The sequence below is a fragment of the Electrona antarctica genome, assembly GCF_951216825.1.
Source record: "Electrona antarctica genome assembly, chromosome: 9".
Lineage (NCBI taxonomy): Eukaryota > Metazoa > Chordata > Actinopteri > Myctophiformes > Myctophidae > Electrona > Electrona antarctica.
Window position 1 is genome coordinate 15,954,814 of NC_136790.1, and position 15,920 is coordinate 15,970,733.

General features: G+C 44.3%; 1 protein-coding gene across 2 annotated transcripts in view; it reads right to left on the reverse strand.

The window, feature by feature from the left end:
* srgap3 (SLIT-ROBO Rho GTPase activating protein 3) overlaps positions 1-15,920 on the reverse strand; it is a 140,688-nt gene that overhangs the window by 110,806 nt on the left and 13,962 nt on the right. The window lies entirely within an intron of this gene.

Genomic DNA, 15,920 nt, shown 5'->3' on the forward strand with positions numbered 1-15,920 from the left:
AAGCAGAGTAGATGATGTGCTTCTGTGTGACTGGTGTACTGGTAGTACGAACAACGGGCCCAGCCCCGGCCCACACCACCATGCAGACATAGGGATGTACTGGTAGTACGAACAACGGTCGAACCGGTACGAACCGGTCCGGCCCCAAATGGAGCCGTTAGGTTCCATATGCCAGGGGAAAAAAGGTAGAAGACAGAGGGGTGCTCCCCGCTACACCAATCCCCCCACACCACAACAGTTTGACCCAGGACATTTGACGTTACATCACTTTTAAACAACAACAGGTCTTGCAAACCTCGGCTGCTACTCCAGTTCTCTCACACACATTCAAAGAATTCGAGAGTTAACACATTCCCTATCATTTACGAGATGTCTCGTCATTTCAGGGTTTTCATTGATTATGTTGAATTGCGCTCTTCTCGCCAACGTATGAATGGCTCTAGGTTACAATTTACAATTTAGGCATTTAGCAGACGCTCTTAATCCAGAGCGACTTACATTAAGCAATAACAAAAGCATGGCATACATCACATATATAAAAAGTAGTTATCATGAATCATGCGTAGACTAAGAACGTAACAGTGGAGTATCTATGTAAACTATACATACTATACTATATAATATATTATACATGTGTACTATAAAGTGCTATGACTACATAAAGTGCAATTCTAGAGCTGTCTACGTAACAAGCTATAAGTCTGTTTAAAATACTATCTAAGTCTACATAATGTGCTATCTAAGGGGCTAGGCTAGGGCAAGTGCTACGGGCCATGGTGGAGTCTGAAGAGGTGGGTTTTCAGACTAGCGGCAATCACATTTGCTAATTTGGTGCAGCTACCAAACAAGAAGCATTCGTATTAACAAGTAAGACGCGCGAACGCAGGAAGCGAACGCAGCTCGTAAATTGCAATAACAACAATTAGAATAAATTACGTACTTTCTTAAGGTTTAGTTATTTTAAGTTTTTAAGGTTTTTTTGAGTGGTGTAAACCACTCCTACAACTGGCTTTGTTAGTCTGTCTGTCTGTCTGTCTGTGCACCAAAAAATGAGCATGGTGCATTGTGATTGGCCGGAATGAGACATTGCGTCACTGACATTACGTCAGACCACAGCTGATCAGTCTATATAAGACCTTACACCACTCAGTTCACACGGGTGTGATTTTCTAAGTTATTTTGTGTGTGTGTGTGTGTGTGTGTGTGTATGTGTGCGAGCGTGTGTGTTTTAGTTTTTTTTTGTAAGTTTTCTTGAAGGTTTTTTTTGTAAGGTTTGTTTTTTAAGTTTTTTCTTTTTAAGTTTTTTCTTTTTAAGTATTTTTTTAAGTTAAGTTTTTGTGTGTGTGTGTGTGTGTGTGTGTGTGTGTGTGTGTGTGTGTGTGTGTGTGTGTGTGTGTGTGTGTGTGTGTGTGTGTGTGTGTTTTTTGTGTGTGATAAAGCTGCGCCCTCTGGTGGTGGGCCGGTGGTGTTACAGCGTGACACACACACACAGACAGACAGACAGTTTAGGCCAGCTTCTATAGTTAGTGCTCACTGCGTTCGCAATCACTGCGTTCGCAAAAATCATTCCTCTCTCTGTGAAACACAGACGCACATTATGGACTGTGCTCAGGTGATCTGTGGATTATGAATCCGTGCCAACGAGTCATTTCTCCTCCTTCTGTTTGTTAATTTAGTGATTGTTTTATTTTCTGTTGCTGTTGGTATATCGCGAATACAAGCGGCCAAAATGAGTTTTCTCCAACGGGTGGCTGGCATCTCCCTTAGCGATAGGGTGAGAATTGGAATGTCTCGGGATCCCCCAGGAGGAAGTCACTAATGTTACTCTGGAGAGAGAAGTCTGAAGCTCTCTGGTGGAGCTGTTGCCCCCGCGGATAAGCGGTTGAAGATGGATGGATGGATGGATGGATGCTGTTGGTAGCCATGGCATCCAGTTCCCACCTGACATCGCTTGTGAGTCCCGCATAGTCCAGACCATGCTGAATAACTGCTAGTTTACATAACGTCTTCAGACTAGGATTTAAGTCCAAGATGTTCAGTTCATCTGGTGTGTCATACCCTCCGTGGAGGATGACACGATCTCCCACCATGCAGCAGCGCATACTATTCATCTTAGACAGGCTTTTCCCCTTGGGCTCAACTTTCTTCAAGGACAGGGTCTCGGGACAGACTTTCCACAGATCATTGGAGTCCTGGTCACCAAATATGTACAACTCTCCATTGTAGGCAAAGGCTGACTGTAACCAGCGTCCTTCTGGAAGGATCTGTGCAGAAGGTGTGTTTAGCCAAGAGTTGGTCTCTGTTTCAAACACTCTGATGGTGTTGTAGCACTGATCCCAATCCCTGCTGCCCCCAAATACAAACATCTTTGTCCCAATGAAGCAGGAGGTGGAGTTCCTCTGGAGTTAATTAAAGACCAGACCAGTGTGTCAGTGTCCAACTTGTAGGTGTCATTAGTGCATCCAGTCAGCTGGGTCCACCCTCCATGGATAAACATGGTCTTCCCCAAGACACAGGCTGAGTGCTCACTCCTCCCCTCTGGAACCGTCCCAGAAACTCTGGGTTTAAACCATTTGTGGGTGTCCACATCAAATGTATGAAGCACATTACAGACCCCACGTGAGTAGTTGTGGTTACCTCCCCAGAGGTAGATGACATTTTCAACCAGCACAGCCGAGTGGCCGTTGCGCGAGGATGGAACCTTATGGTGACGTTCTCCGCTTTCAATTGTCACCCGGGCCGACTTCCTCCAGCTTAAAGACACTGTGTTGAAAACATGCCCATAAATCTGATCCATGGTGTCATTATAGCCCTCTCCAAAGCAGTACATCTCGTCTCCAACTGCAACACCACGTTCGTACACCGGTGGTCCTCGACTCAGATGCAGCGTCCAGCAGAACATTTCTGACACCGTAGTTTAAGTCTCGCTATGTAAAAGCAGAGTCGTACTGCTTATATTGGTTCAGTGGAACAAATGACTCACAAAGTTTGACGAATCCACAAAGCCAAATCTGATGAGTTTGATTTGAATATAGCCGATGTTATGCTCTTGTTAGCGAATCAATCGTCAGCACAGTCAAAGTCCAGGTATCTTCTGGTAATGCTCTGTTCTACACAGCAGACAGTCCGGATCGGCAGCGTTGACAACTTATCTTCAGTTATTCACATGAATTATTGTTCAAAAAGGTTAGTGAATGACATTTAATTTTATAGGACATGGTTGTGACAATGACAGTGACGTCGTTGAGTGATGATGTCATAAGGTAGGATAACCAATGCCGTTACTCCAAGTGACTGCCGTCTGTAGTATGTTATCCTCGGGCAGAGCCATAGAGTAAGACAGTTACGACATTGAGGGGGCAGACAACTGAGCGCTCGAGCGCTGTTCATGCAGCCTGCAAGTGACAAGTTAAAATACATTGTTTTCACCGCAGATGTTTGGTTCAGAAGGGGAAACAAAGCTGTGCATATGGAGCGGCTAGCGCCACTCAAAAAAAAGCCTGGCCAAACAAGTCAGGAGTGGTTACGTCATCCACATACGTCTTTTAAACGCCACCAACACAAGGAGGCAATCCAAAGGGTCAAAGGGACCACCAACACAAGGAGGCGATCCAAAGGGTCAAAGGGACCACCAACACAAGGAGGCGATCCAAAGGGTCAAAGGGACCACCAACACAAGGAGGCGATCCAAAGGGTCAAAGGGACCACCAACACAAGGAGGCGATCCAAAGGGTCAAAGGTACCACCAACACAAGGAGGCAATCCAAAGGGTCAAAGGTACCACCAACACAAGGAGGCAATCCAAAGGGTCAAAGGGACCACCAACACAAGGAGGCGATCCAAAGGGTCAAAGGGACCACCAACACAAGGAGGCGATCCAAAGGGTCAAAGGGACCACCAACACAAGGAGGCGATCCAAAGGGTCAAAGGGACCACCAACACAAGGAGGCGATCCAAAGGGTCAAAGGGACCACCAACACAAGGAGGCAATCCAAAGGGTCAAAGGGACCACCAACACAAGGAGGCGATCCAAAGGGTCAAAGGGACCACCGACATACGCAGAAAGCTGCCAACTCATGCTCTGATTGGCCGAGCGACGATGGGAAAATCTACGGAGCCAATAAGGTCATACGTTTATGCCCTCGTACTGTATTATGTAGACGTTACAACTGAATTAAATGAGTACACCAAATAAATCCTGAATCCTGTTAACTAAAGGGATATTTCACTTTCAAATGAAATAAACATGAAAAAATATATATGAAAAAATAAATTAAAAAAGTAAGGGAAAAATCGTGTAACCCCTATTTATTTTCACCGGGTGCCAATTGCCTAAGCTGTAATCCTGGGAACTACTCTCCCTCTGCCAACCTGGGGAGAGCCCCAAACTGAGCTCATGCTTCCTTCAATGCATGAGAAGTGGGAAGGCCGCTTCTTGCTTAGAGTATATATGAATAGAGACGGCACCAGATTCCTCCTCCCATCCACTTGCATTAAGTTGCTCAAAAGCGCATGAGGCGATTTCACTCCTCCTTCCGGGTAGGAACAGAGTGCATTCTGGGATCGATTGGGCCAAACTCATGAACGCGCTGGCCGTTGACTATCATTGCACTGAAACAGCGTTCACATGTGAACGTGCGCAATGATAGTCAACGGACCAGCACGTTCATGAGTTTGGCCCAGCACTGCAATACCAAATGCCGTCTCTATTCATATATACCCTAAGGCTTCTTGTCACCTGACAGGATGGAGTTTCCCCGGTAGGACGTACTGAGAAGGAACACGTTATTCCAATCCAACCAGTTCCTTTCCCCTCCATCAGGCGCCCCATCCTGTAATTAGAAGTGCATTCTAATGCGTGAAGGCCGGGCCGTGATTACCTTTTTGATAAATGTTTTTGCCAGCTGCTTGAAAAGCAGGCTGGACAACATGTTATTCTACCTCTACTGTCGACCATGCTATAGTGACCTTAGTAGCAACTTAGTCATGATTGGCTGGCTGCCTCCTAAGCCAATAGGAGATGTGCCCATAAAACCCATAGTCTGAACGGCATTAAAACCCATACTCTGAGCACTGCAAGTGTGAAGCCGTATTGGCTGCATACTCTGAACGCCGCAACGCTGGCAATTATGATGAATTATGGTGTTTTAACTGAGCATTATGCTATACTTTAGCTATTGAAAAATAGCAGATCTACAAGCTCATAGCGCGGCACCGAGTGGCGCGCTACGAGCTTGTAGGTCTGCTATTTTAGAAAAATCGTAAAAATGCGCCACAAATCTTTGAATATATATTCTTTCAGAGCGAACGTTTTTTGTATTGAATTGTATTGTATTTGAAAGTGAAATATCCCTTTAACCCTGACCTTTATTGTTCCTTTCTAATGTGTAGGCAGTTTGTACTCCACCTGGAACAAGAGGAACCTGACACTATAGCTGGCTGACTGAAGGTCCTCTATATCCGTGGCAGTGGGAACTAGTGGGAACCCATGCACTGCACTGACAGAAACCTGATTCTGCTTTGTGTCGTCGTTATTAGCAGGATCCTGCAACAAGAACAAAGGATGCCCTATTTTGTGAACATAACAGAACATCTGACACTGCTGCTGCTGCTGCTGCTGCTGCTGCTGCTTCGGATCCCAGTTGGAGGAGTTTCTGTACTACCTAGACCAGGGGTAGGCAACCTTAGGCACCAGTGGAGGAGTTTCTGTACTACCTAGACCAGGGGTAGGCAACCTTAGGCACCAGTGGAGGAGTTTCTGTACTACCTAGACCAGGGGTAGGCAACCTTAGGCACCAGTGGAGGAGTTTCTGTACTACCTAGACCAGGGGTAGGCAACCTTAGGCACCAGTGGAGGAGTTTCTGTACTACCTAGACCAGGGGTAGGCAACCTTAGGCACCAGTGGAGGAGTTTCTGTACTACCTAGACCAGGGGTAGGCAACCTTAGGCACCAGTGGAGGAGTTTCTGTACTACCTAGACCAGGGGTAGGCAACCTTAGACACCAGTGGAGGAGTTTCTGTACTACCTAGACCAGGGGTAGGCAACCTTAGACACCAGTGGAGGAGTTTCTGTACTACCTAGACCAGGGGTAGGCAACCTTAGGCACCAGTGGAGGAGTTTCTGTACTACCTAGACCAGGGGTAGGCAACCTTAGGCACCAGTGTTTCTGTACTACCTAGACCAGGGGTAGGCAACCTTAGGCACCAGTGCCAACATTGGCACAAAGGAGGGTGATCACTGGCACACTGGCAAGTGTTTGAGAGAGTATTTTTGGTTTTAAATAAACTATTTAAAAAAATGAGTCAAATCCCTCACATTTTGTGTGTAAATTACATCCTGCATTCCACATTCATTAAAACTGAACTCTGTTATTGCCCTGAGTATAATGATCACTATAACAACGTGAAAGAAAATATTTAAAAAGGAAAAATTGTGGCCAAGCAAAATATGTTGGAATTTTTCACGTGGTGTCATTAAAATTCATTCATGTTGATATGGCACACTGACGATCTAGAAAATACAAACATGGCACTTCATTTAATAAGGTTGCAGACCCCTGACCTAGACTACAGTAACATTTTGTGCCCAAGACGTCTGTGGACGTCTTTGGTATTACCGCACGGGCAGAGCCCAAGACGTCTGTGGACGTCTTTGAAAAAAAAATCAAAAATCAAAAATCAAAACAATGATTTTTTTTTTTTTTAATACGTGGTGCCAAAGTTTGTGTTTTCGCCATTGAGAATGCATTTGGCGTTTAAATTAAATAACTCAGAAACTATAAAACATTTCAAATTAAAAAGTTCGGTGAAAGTGATTTTTGGGCAGTTTTGCGTGGGCTCTCAATGTGTTAAAGGGAGTTGCGGGGAGAAATCTGTTGCAGGTGCAGTTTGCGGTTGCAAGTTGCAACTCGTTGCATTACGAATCAGAGGTGTGTATACTGGCCTGGCCCTATGAATCATTGGTACATAAAGACACAGCCACACACACACACACACACACATTAACCATACTTCGTAATATGACAAATATAGCCAACATAATCTGATTGCGAACGCAGTGAGCATTTACTATGAGACCCAGCAGATCACGTCTGTGTGTGTGTGTGTGTGTGTGTCTGTGTGTCTGTGTGTCACGCTGTAACACCACCCGCCCACCACCAGAGGGCGCAGCTGTATCACACACAAAAACACACACACATGCACGCACACACACACACACACACACAAACGCACGCACGCACACACGCACACACACACACACACACAAAAAACTTAACTTAAAAAAAAACTAACTTAAAAAAAAACTTAACTTAAAAAAAATAATTAAAAAGGATAAACGCACACACACACAAAAAACTTAACTTAAAAAAAAACTTAACTTAAAAAAAAACTTAACTTAAAAAAAAAACGTAAAAAGGAAAAACGCACACACACAAACAACTTAACTTAAAAAAAAAACTTAACTTAAAAAAAAACTTAACTTAAAAAAAAAACATAAAAAGGAAAAACGCACACACACAAAAAACTTAACTTAAAAAAAAACTTAACTTAAAAAAAAAATTAAAAAGGAAAAACGCACACACACAAAAAACTTAACTTAAAAAAAAAACTTAAAAAAAAACTTAACTTAAAAAAAAACTTAAAAAGGAAAAACTTAAAAAGGAAAAACTTTAAAAAAAACTTAACTTAAAAAAAAACCTAAAAAAGAAACACGCACGCACGCACACATACACACACTAAAAAAATAACTTCAAAAAACATTTAATTTAAAAAAACTTAACTTAAAAAAAACCTTAACAAGTAAGTAATTTATTCTAATTGTTGTTATTGCAATTTACGAGCTGCGTTCGCTTCCCGCGTTTGCGCGTCTTACTTGTCTACAAGTGATCTACAAGTAATCCTTGTCTTTCTGGCTTCACAGTTTGGGTTGGATTATAAAATGTACAGTCCACAGTGACAGTTTGTTGATGAAAAGCAGATGAGACACTACAATACACTATTCATCTAGCATGTTGCTCATGCCAAATTCAGCACGTTGTAATATAAATATTATACGTACTATATGTGTACATCAGTGATTCTCAACCTTTTTAATTTCATGGACCTACCTTTTTAATAAGGCCTTCCCCCAAACCCACTGATTTTATTCTCTGACCTCGTGTTCATTAACTGTTGTTTTTTGTTTCCTGCTTTTAATTAATCATGTAATGTTCTTTTTTTTCTGCTTTTACCTATTGTTTCATAATTTTGCCTACTGTAGCACTTTGAGATTCTGAGGAATGTAAAGTGCATTATAAATAAAATCCATTATTATTATTATTATTATATGCATTACGCTTCAAACACTCATTTGATATAGTGTTTTATTTTATTTTTTGTATCTGTGGGCCTCCAATCGACACTGTACATTGTGTACAACCTGTGTTATTTAACTCTGAGAGTCAACAAATGGAACCATCTCAGTTACACACCCATAAAGGTCCATTTGGTTCCTAACTATCAATCATTTAGCTGCAGGGCACCCCCTGGATCCCTCGTCAAGATCCACTGGTGCACATTATTAGATTGTAATAATTTTGGGCGGGAACCCCTTTTGGTGTTAGCATTATGTTATAATTTAGCTATTGAAAAATAGCAGATCTACAAGCTCGTAGCGCGCCACCGAGTGGAGCGCTACGAGCTTGTAGGTCTGCTATTTTTGAAAAACCGAAGGACGACTGACATAGAAACATAGCTTTTTCAGAAAACTGTCAGGATGTAGAAGACATTTTTAGAATCTGATCTCAGGTCAAAAAGGGGTTAAGGAAAGGCGCAATCTGAGCTTGGCCCCCTGTTGGGCTCCACTGACAGGATCCTACATGCAAATGGCCAAGGACACCCTTGGCCAATCAGGGTGCTGCGTGCATACGTCGGTGACAATCAGGGATTGTGAAGTTTTGGGGGTCCCCTCGGCCAATCAGGGATTGTGTATTTCTGGTGGCGTCGCTCGGCCAATCCAATCGGGGATTCTGGGCAATCGCTCGGCCAATCAGAGCGTGAGTTGGCAGCTTGCTGCATACAGTTGGGTGCCACCGATATTGTCCCTTATCATTTGACCAATTTAGGCCTGACCTCAAAATTTTAAAAAATCCTTCTAAATCCTCCAGTTTTCTGAAATAAATATTTTCACGATTTTTCAAAAATATCAGACCTACAAGCTCGTAGTGCGCCACTCGGTGGCGCGCTATGAGCTTGTAGATCTGCTATTTTTCAATAGCTAAATTATAACATTTTTTAAAACACCAAAAGGGGTTCCCGCCCAAAATGGGTTAACTGTCCTTTTGCGCAGATCACGCAAACCTCAGCAAAAAGAAAAGGACAATATCGATGGCCTCCAACTGTATGTCGATGGTCCCTTTGAACCTTTAATTGGATTGCCTCCTTGTGTTGGTGGCGTTGCTCGGGCCAATGTGTTTATGTAAAAACATGTTACAAAGGCAAACAGAAATACAAATTGTAAAACGTTCCATTGTGTCAAATGCATAATAAAACACAATTCCTTCATCACAAATTAATCATCGTTAATCACAATTATTCATGTGAAAATTCATCGTCAACTTAAATGAGCTAATCGTGAGTGACAGCCCTGCACGACCACAGCAATGACACTAAAGGCCATGTTTCCATGCGGCTCAGTGTTAGCCTTTCGTAGCCATACTAATATCACTGCCTGGGGGCAATAAAAGGCAGATAGAAGGCATGGCTACACAACAAGGCTATAGCTCAGTGTGTAATTTGGCCAGCCAAGCCCGTCCCATGATGATGGATATCTATACAGGCTCTGACTTCGAGGGAGGGAGAGCCACTTGAGTTTAGCAACAGCAGCAGAGACAACGTTGTGCAGGGGAGCCTTTTTCTTTTCTCCCCCCCCCCCCCCCTCCTGTGATGTTGTGCCGCCTGCCCCCCCCCCCCCCCCCCCCCGGCCTCAAGCTGCATGCTGCAATCTGTGGTTAACCATTGTCCCAGCCCTTCCCTCTATATCCAGGGGCCTCTCCCTCGCAGCGACGCTGGGGGGGGGGAGGCGTAGATTTTGTGAGAGCCCTACAGCCACAGAAAGGTCTCCGTCTCCAACCAGGGAGAGAAGTTGCTTCACTCTTTTTACGACTCACAGCTTTTTAACCCCAACCACCCCCCCCCCCCCCCCCCCGCCTCTCTCCTTTCCTTTCACCCCTTCCTTTTCCCTCAAAATAGTTTCCCCAATTATTATTTAACAATAATAAATTAACAATTTTGTTTTGTTTTGTTTAAATTAGAAAAACAAAAGAATACCCTGGAAAAATGTGACACCAGTTTGCATGAATGACAGGGAGCAAGAAAAAAAAAAGGTTAAGAAAAAAACGAAAAAAAACACCCTTTTTATGACAAAAGGGAACTCTGAACAAACAGCTGCAGCAGCAGAGCTCTTGACAGATGAGTTTGGAAAAATAGGTCACGGGCGCCAGAAGTGTGTCCTCGCCTCTCTTAGAAACCATGAGCGACTGGAGAATTATTCTCTCAGTGTTTCCTGCAGCTCCTCGCATGGAGCCCTCTGCTCATTCCATGTGGTTTATTTAAAAGTGTCTGAACCCTCTCTGTGCGCTTCCTTCTGCAATCTGCGAGCCAGGGAAAGAAGGAATGCTGTAAATTTACATCTGCAGCTACAAATGACTGTTTGTGTCTTTTTGAACAGCAGCACCGAAATGTGTTCTGAAAAAAAGGGGGGGGGGGGGAAACCAAAACGCTGGCAAACAGAGATATATATGACTGAGCTCCTCGGTTTCTTCCAAGCAATTGTAAATTGTAAATTGTAAAGGAACACTGTCCCCCCCCCCTCCCAGTGAGCTGTGGCGTTCCACAAGGAAGCATACTAGGGCCTCTACTGTTCCTAATATATGTAAACGACATGACTTCAGCTTGTGACTGCAACTTGTTCCTGTTCGCAGATGACTCAGCACTGCTGGTCTCGGACAGGGACAAACTGCAGGTTGAAAATGCCGTCAGCTCTGAACTCGGTAGAATCTGCACCTGGCTCGCTGATAACAAACTATCTTTACACCTGGGAAAAACTGAATCCATTCTCTTTGGCTCTATTAGTAATCTCAGCAAGGCAAATGGCTTCTTGGTTAGAGTGGGTGACAATGTTATCACACGTAAAGATGAAATTACCTACCTAGGTTCCATCCTGGAGGCTAATCTTTCCGGTGATAAAATGGCCACCAACGTAATCAAAAAAGTCAACCATAGAACAAGATTCCTCTACAGGATCTCCTCACTGGTCAACAAAAACACCTTGAAGACCTTAACAGGAGCCCTTGTACAGGGTTTCTTTGACTATGCATGCACCTCCTGGTACCACAGCACCTCAAAGGCCCTTAAAACCAGGCTCCAGACTTCCCAAAACAAACTGGTCAGGCTCCTACTTGATCTAGCCCCCCGAACCCACCTCACCCCTGCCCACTTCGACAGGCTGGAATGGCTTAGGGTCGACGACAGAGTACAGCATCTTGCAATGGGTCTGGTCCACAAGATTCGATACACCACCAAGATACCCATGTACCTGTCTAGATACTTCCTTAATGTTAACGAAGTCCACACCCACAACACCAGAGGGAGTGCAACGAACCATGTACAACCCAGATTCGGCACAAACAAGGGACTAAATTCTTTTCGCTCCTATGCCACCAAAATGTGGAACGCCCTACCAACTGTCATTAAGACATGCGAATCCCTTGACTCCTTCAAAACCGCTCTCAAAGGGCACCTACGGATGGCTGCAATTCGAAACTGGCCCCCGTAAAATCTGAATCCCCCCCCCCCCGCCCCCCCCTTTTTTCCCCTCACTGTATATATTTCTTTTCCCTTTTTACCTCCTTTATGATGAATTCCTGTTCTGTCTATAGAAGTGTCTTTTTGTACGACTCTAAATGTTTTGATGATTTGAACATGGTGGACCCTATTGGAAACAAGTGTAATGCTTAATTAGGTCGTCCACTCACAGTTAACAGCCTTTGTATTGAGTTTGTGCTTGAAATGTACTGTAATTCTGCAAACTGTTAATAAATTCTTCAATCAATCAATCAATCAATTGTATTAAGCACTTTCATAAATTGACTCTGAAAATAGCCTCAACAATGAAGTGTGCCGGTGCACAGCATTCATCGTTTTATCAGATTCATACAGAAAATGAAAAATCACACCCGTGTGCAGAGTGGTGCAGAGAGGCTAGGTGGGGCTGGGGAGAGAGGCTAGGTGGGGCTGGGGAGAGAGGCGTGGTGGGGCTGGGGAGAGAGGTGGGCTGGGGAGAGAGGCGTGGTGGGGCTGGGGAGAGAGGCTTGGTGGGGCTGGGGAGAGAGGCGTGGTGGGGCTGGGGAGAGAGGTGGGCTGGGGAGAATGGCTTGGTGGGGCTGGGGAGGGAGGTGGGCTGGGGAGAGAGGCGTGGTGGGGCTGGGGAGAGAGGTGGGCTGGGGAGAGAGGCGTGGTGGGGCTGGGGAGAGAGGTGGGCTGGGGAGAGAGGCGGGCTGGGGAGAGAGGCGTGGTGGGGCTGGGGAGAGAGGTGGGCTGGGGAGAGAGGCGTGGTGGGGCTGGGGAGAGAGGTGGGCTGGGGAGAGAGGCTAGGTGGGGCTGGGGAGAGAGGCGTGAAGGGGAATGGGCCTGCCCTCAACACAAGGAGGATGCGGAGCAGTTTGAAGCGTGGTAAACCTCCTCATCACAGCCTCCACGCCCCAGAAGAACCAAACAAATGATAAGTAAAACCACCAGCTAAATATAACCTTCAAAGGTTTAAAGTATAGCCTATCATTGGTGGACCAGAGAATATATGGAGAGAGACCAGCTGGAAGAAGAGGTGCAGTTTAATTCAATAAGGAGCACGTCCTCATATAGTTTGTTTGGTTTTGTTTGTTTGTTTGTTTGAAACAAACTTTATGAGTATAAAAATGGACTATAGGGTCAAACAATCAAGCAATGCATAATGTATTCTATGCCTGTACAGTGGGTTCAAACCTTTTGTGCCCAATGCACTGCAGCACACCAAAGGGCAAGTCAAAAATAAAATCTCAAGGTACACCTGATGTATTCACATCCGGCAAAATGGCCTCTATACTGACTGACTTACTGACGGACAGACCAACTGACGGACTGACCAACTGACGGACTGACCAACTGACGGACTGACCAACTGACGGACTGACCAACTGACGGACTGACCAACTGACGGACTGATTGAATGCACAACATCAACATGACCATATATTTCATCTGTCAAAAGGATAAATCATAAGAAGGAGAGAGACAGAGAGAGAGAGAGAGAGAGAGAGCTCATTTACATTGTGGTCCTTTGAGTGCAGTAGTGTTGTTTATGTTCTATTTACTAATGCCAAATAAAAGGTTCAACCAGCTGAGCTCTAGATTTCACAATTTCAGAAATGAGCAAAAACACACAATCTCTCTCACACACACACACACACACACACACACACACACACACACACGCACACACGCAGACACGCACACACGCACACACACACACACTTGTCTTGCGGCACACCGTTTGGGAACCACCGCATTGGTACAATAAACAAAGTTTCACATCTTGTCATTCCTGGAATCCTGTGGGCATCTTAGAACGTACATAGTGTACATTTCCTTTGCAGCATCCAAATGAGGCACAGCGGTTTGTATCTGCTGGGCAGTGTGTGCAGCAGCAAACATCAATGCACAATAGATTGTACTATTCCTGTATCTATGAAACTGCAGTATTTTAGAGCAAGAGCTTTCGGGAAAGCTTAAGTGATGAAACAGTACCTTTGTGTCCCTCTTATACTGCATAGATCTATACCGGCATCAACACTTTGCCCCAAAGACATATGGGCTATATTATAACCCATTTTGACCTGGGAACGACAAATGTCTTCTAAGTCCTGACAGTTTTCTGAAAAACCCATGTTTCTATGTCTCAGTCGTTCTCAAATATTTTCATGTCAAGGGCCCCCAAAAATATATGTAATTGGCCACCGACCCCCATCTGAAAATATGTTGTTCCAGGGACCCCGCCCCCAGAAGCAAAGATTTGAGTTAAAAACGTTCGCTCTGAAAGAATATATATTCAAAGATTTGCGCCACATTTTCACGATTTTTCAAAAATAGCAGACCTACAAGCTTCGTAGTGCGGCACTCGGTGGCGCGCTACGAGCTTGTAGGTCTGCTGTTTTTCAACAGCTAAAGTCTGAAAACCCACCTTTTCAGACTCCATCATGGCCCATAGCACTTACCCTACCCCCTTAGACAGCACTTCTTAGACTTATATAGCATTTGAAACAGACTTATAGCATGTCATGTAGACAGCACAATAAGTGCATTGTATGTAGTCATAGCACTTCATAGTATATATGTACAGCATAGTATAGCATATATGTGTAGTTTATATGTATAGTGTCATTATATAGATATGTTCTAGTTATAGTTTATATGTATAGTGTCATTATATAGATATGTTCTAGTCACGGTCTTAGCTTACGCATGTTTCGCGATAAATGCATTTTTTTTTTTTTACATATGTGATGTATTCCCATGCTTTTTGTTCTTGCCTATTGTAAGTCGCTCTGGATTAAGAGCGTCTGCTAAATGCCTAAATTGTAAATTGTAAAGTATAACATAATGCTTTAAACCCCAAAAGGGGTTCCCGAGTCGGGAACCCCTTTTGGGGTTTAAAGCATTATGTTCCCGACTTCCCTTCCAAAATGGGATAACCTTCTACATAATGGTCTATCCATGGCAATCATTTCTATAGGCTAATAAAAAAGGACAAGCACGTAAAGGGTAAAACAACCCTCTAGGTATTTTACATAATGCATTATGTGTGCATTCAAGCCCGCCTACTGTGTCGTTGTGTACTGCATGTGCTTGTTAGTTTGTCAGTGAGAAGATCGGTTATCAGCTTGGGTTTGACATTCTTCTGCAGTATGTGTGGATGTACCCCAAGGGGCCAGTGAGGCTATTCAACGTTGAAGCTCTGGGCCCTAGTGGTAGGAGGAGGGACTACAGGCGGACCCGTGTATTCATGACCGGGAAACCCCGTGCAGCTGGGCTTTAACATGTAGGACCATCACTCCCTACGTCACCCCGGACCTCAAATTTGAGGTCCGGAGGAGGTACTTCCGGCAGTCTTCCGGGTGCTTCAAAACGCCACTGAGCAACTTCCACTGACATGAATAGCTGGGGGGGCGGAGCTTCGCGCCAGTTCAGTCTCTATCCTTTTATATACTCTATGATGTACCCAAGAAGGATGCAGGAGCGCAATTGACCTATAGCTAAGCCCCTCCCCAAACGGCTATGGTCCAATCACAGTTAAGCATATCATGGGTTAGACAAACCAATCTCCACCAATAGCTTTCCTATATGATAAAACATTGTTTTAAGATTGTTTGAAGATATTTTGAAGGTCTAGTTACAAAAATTAACCAGTATTTTTAATGTGTAAAATCCATGATATTTACATTGGAATGAATGGGCCCGGCTGGAAAGTGTCCAAGTGGGAGTGTCTAAGTGGTAGAGGGCGGAGCTTTGCTAAAGGTGAATTGCGCGAAGACACCAACAAGCTGGCCAGATGTATAATGGAGAACCAGGGTGACTGGAAGCAACGATGGAGGCATTATGTTATGCTTTAGCTGTTGAAAAATAGCAGATCTACAAGCTCATAGCGCGCCACCGAGTGGCGCGCTACGAGCTTGTAGGTCTGCTATTTTTGAAAGATTGTGAAAATGTGGCCCAAATGTTTGAATATATTCTTTCAGAGTGAACGTTTTTAACTCAAATCTTTGCTTCTGGGGGGGGGGGTCCCTGGAACGACATATTTTCAGATGGGGGGGTCGGCGGCCAATTTCATATATTTTTGGGGGTCCTT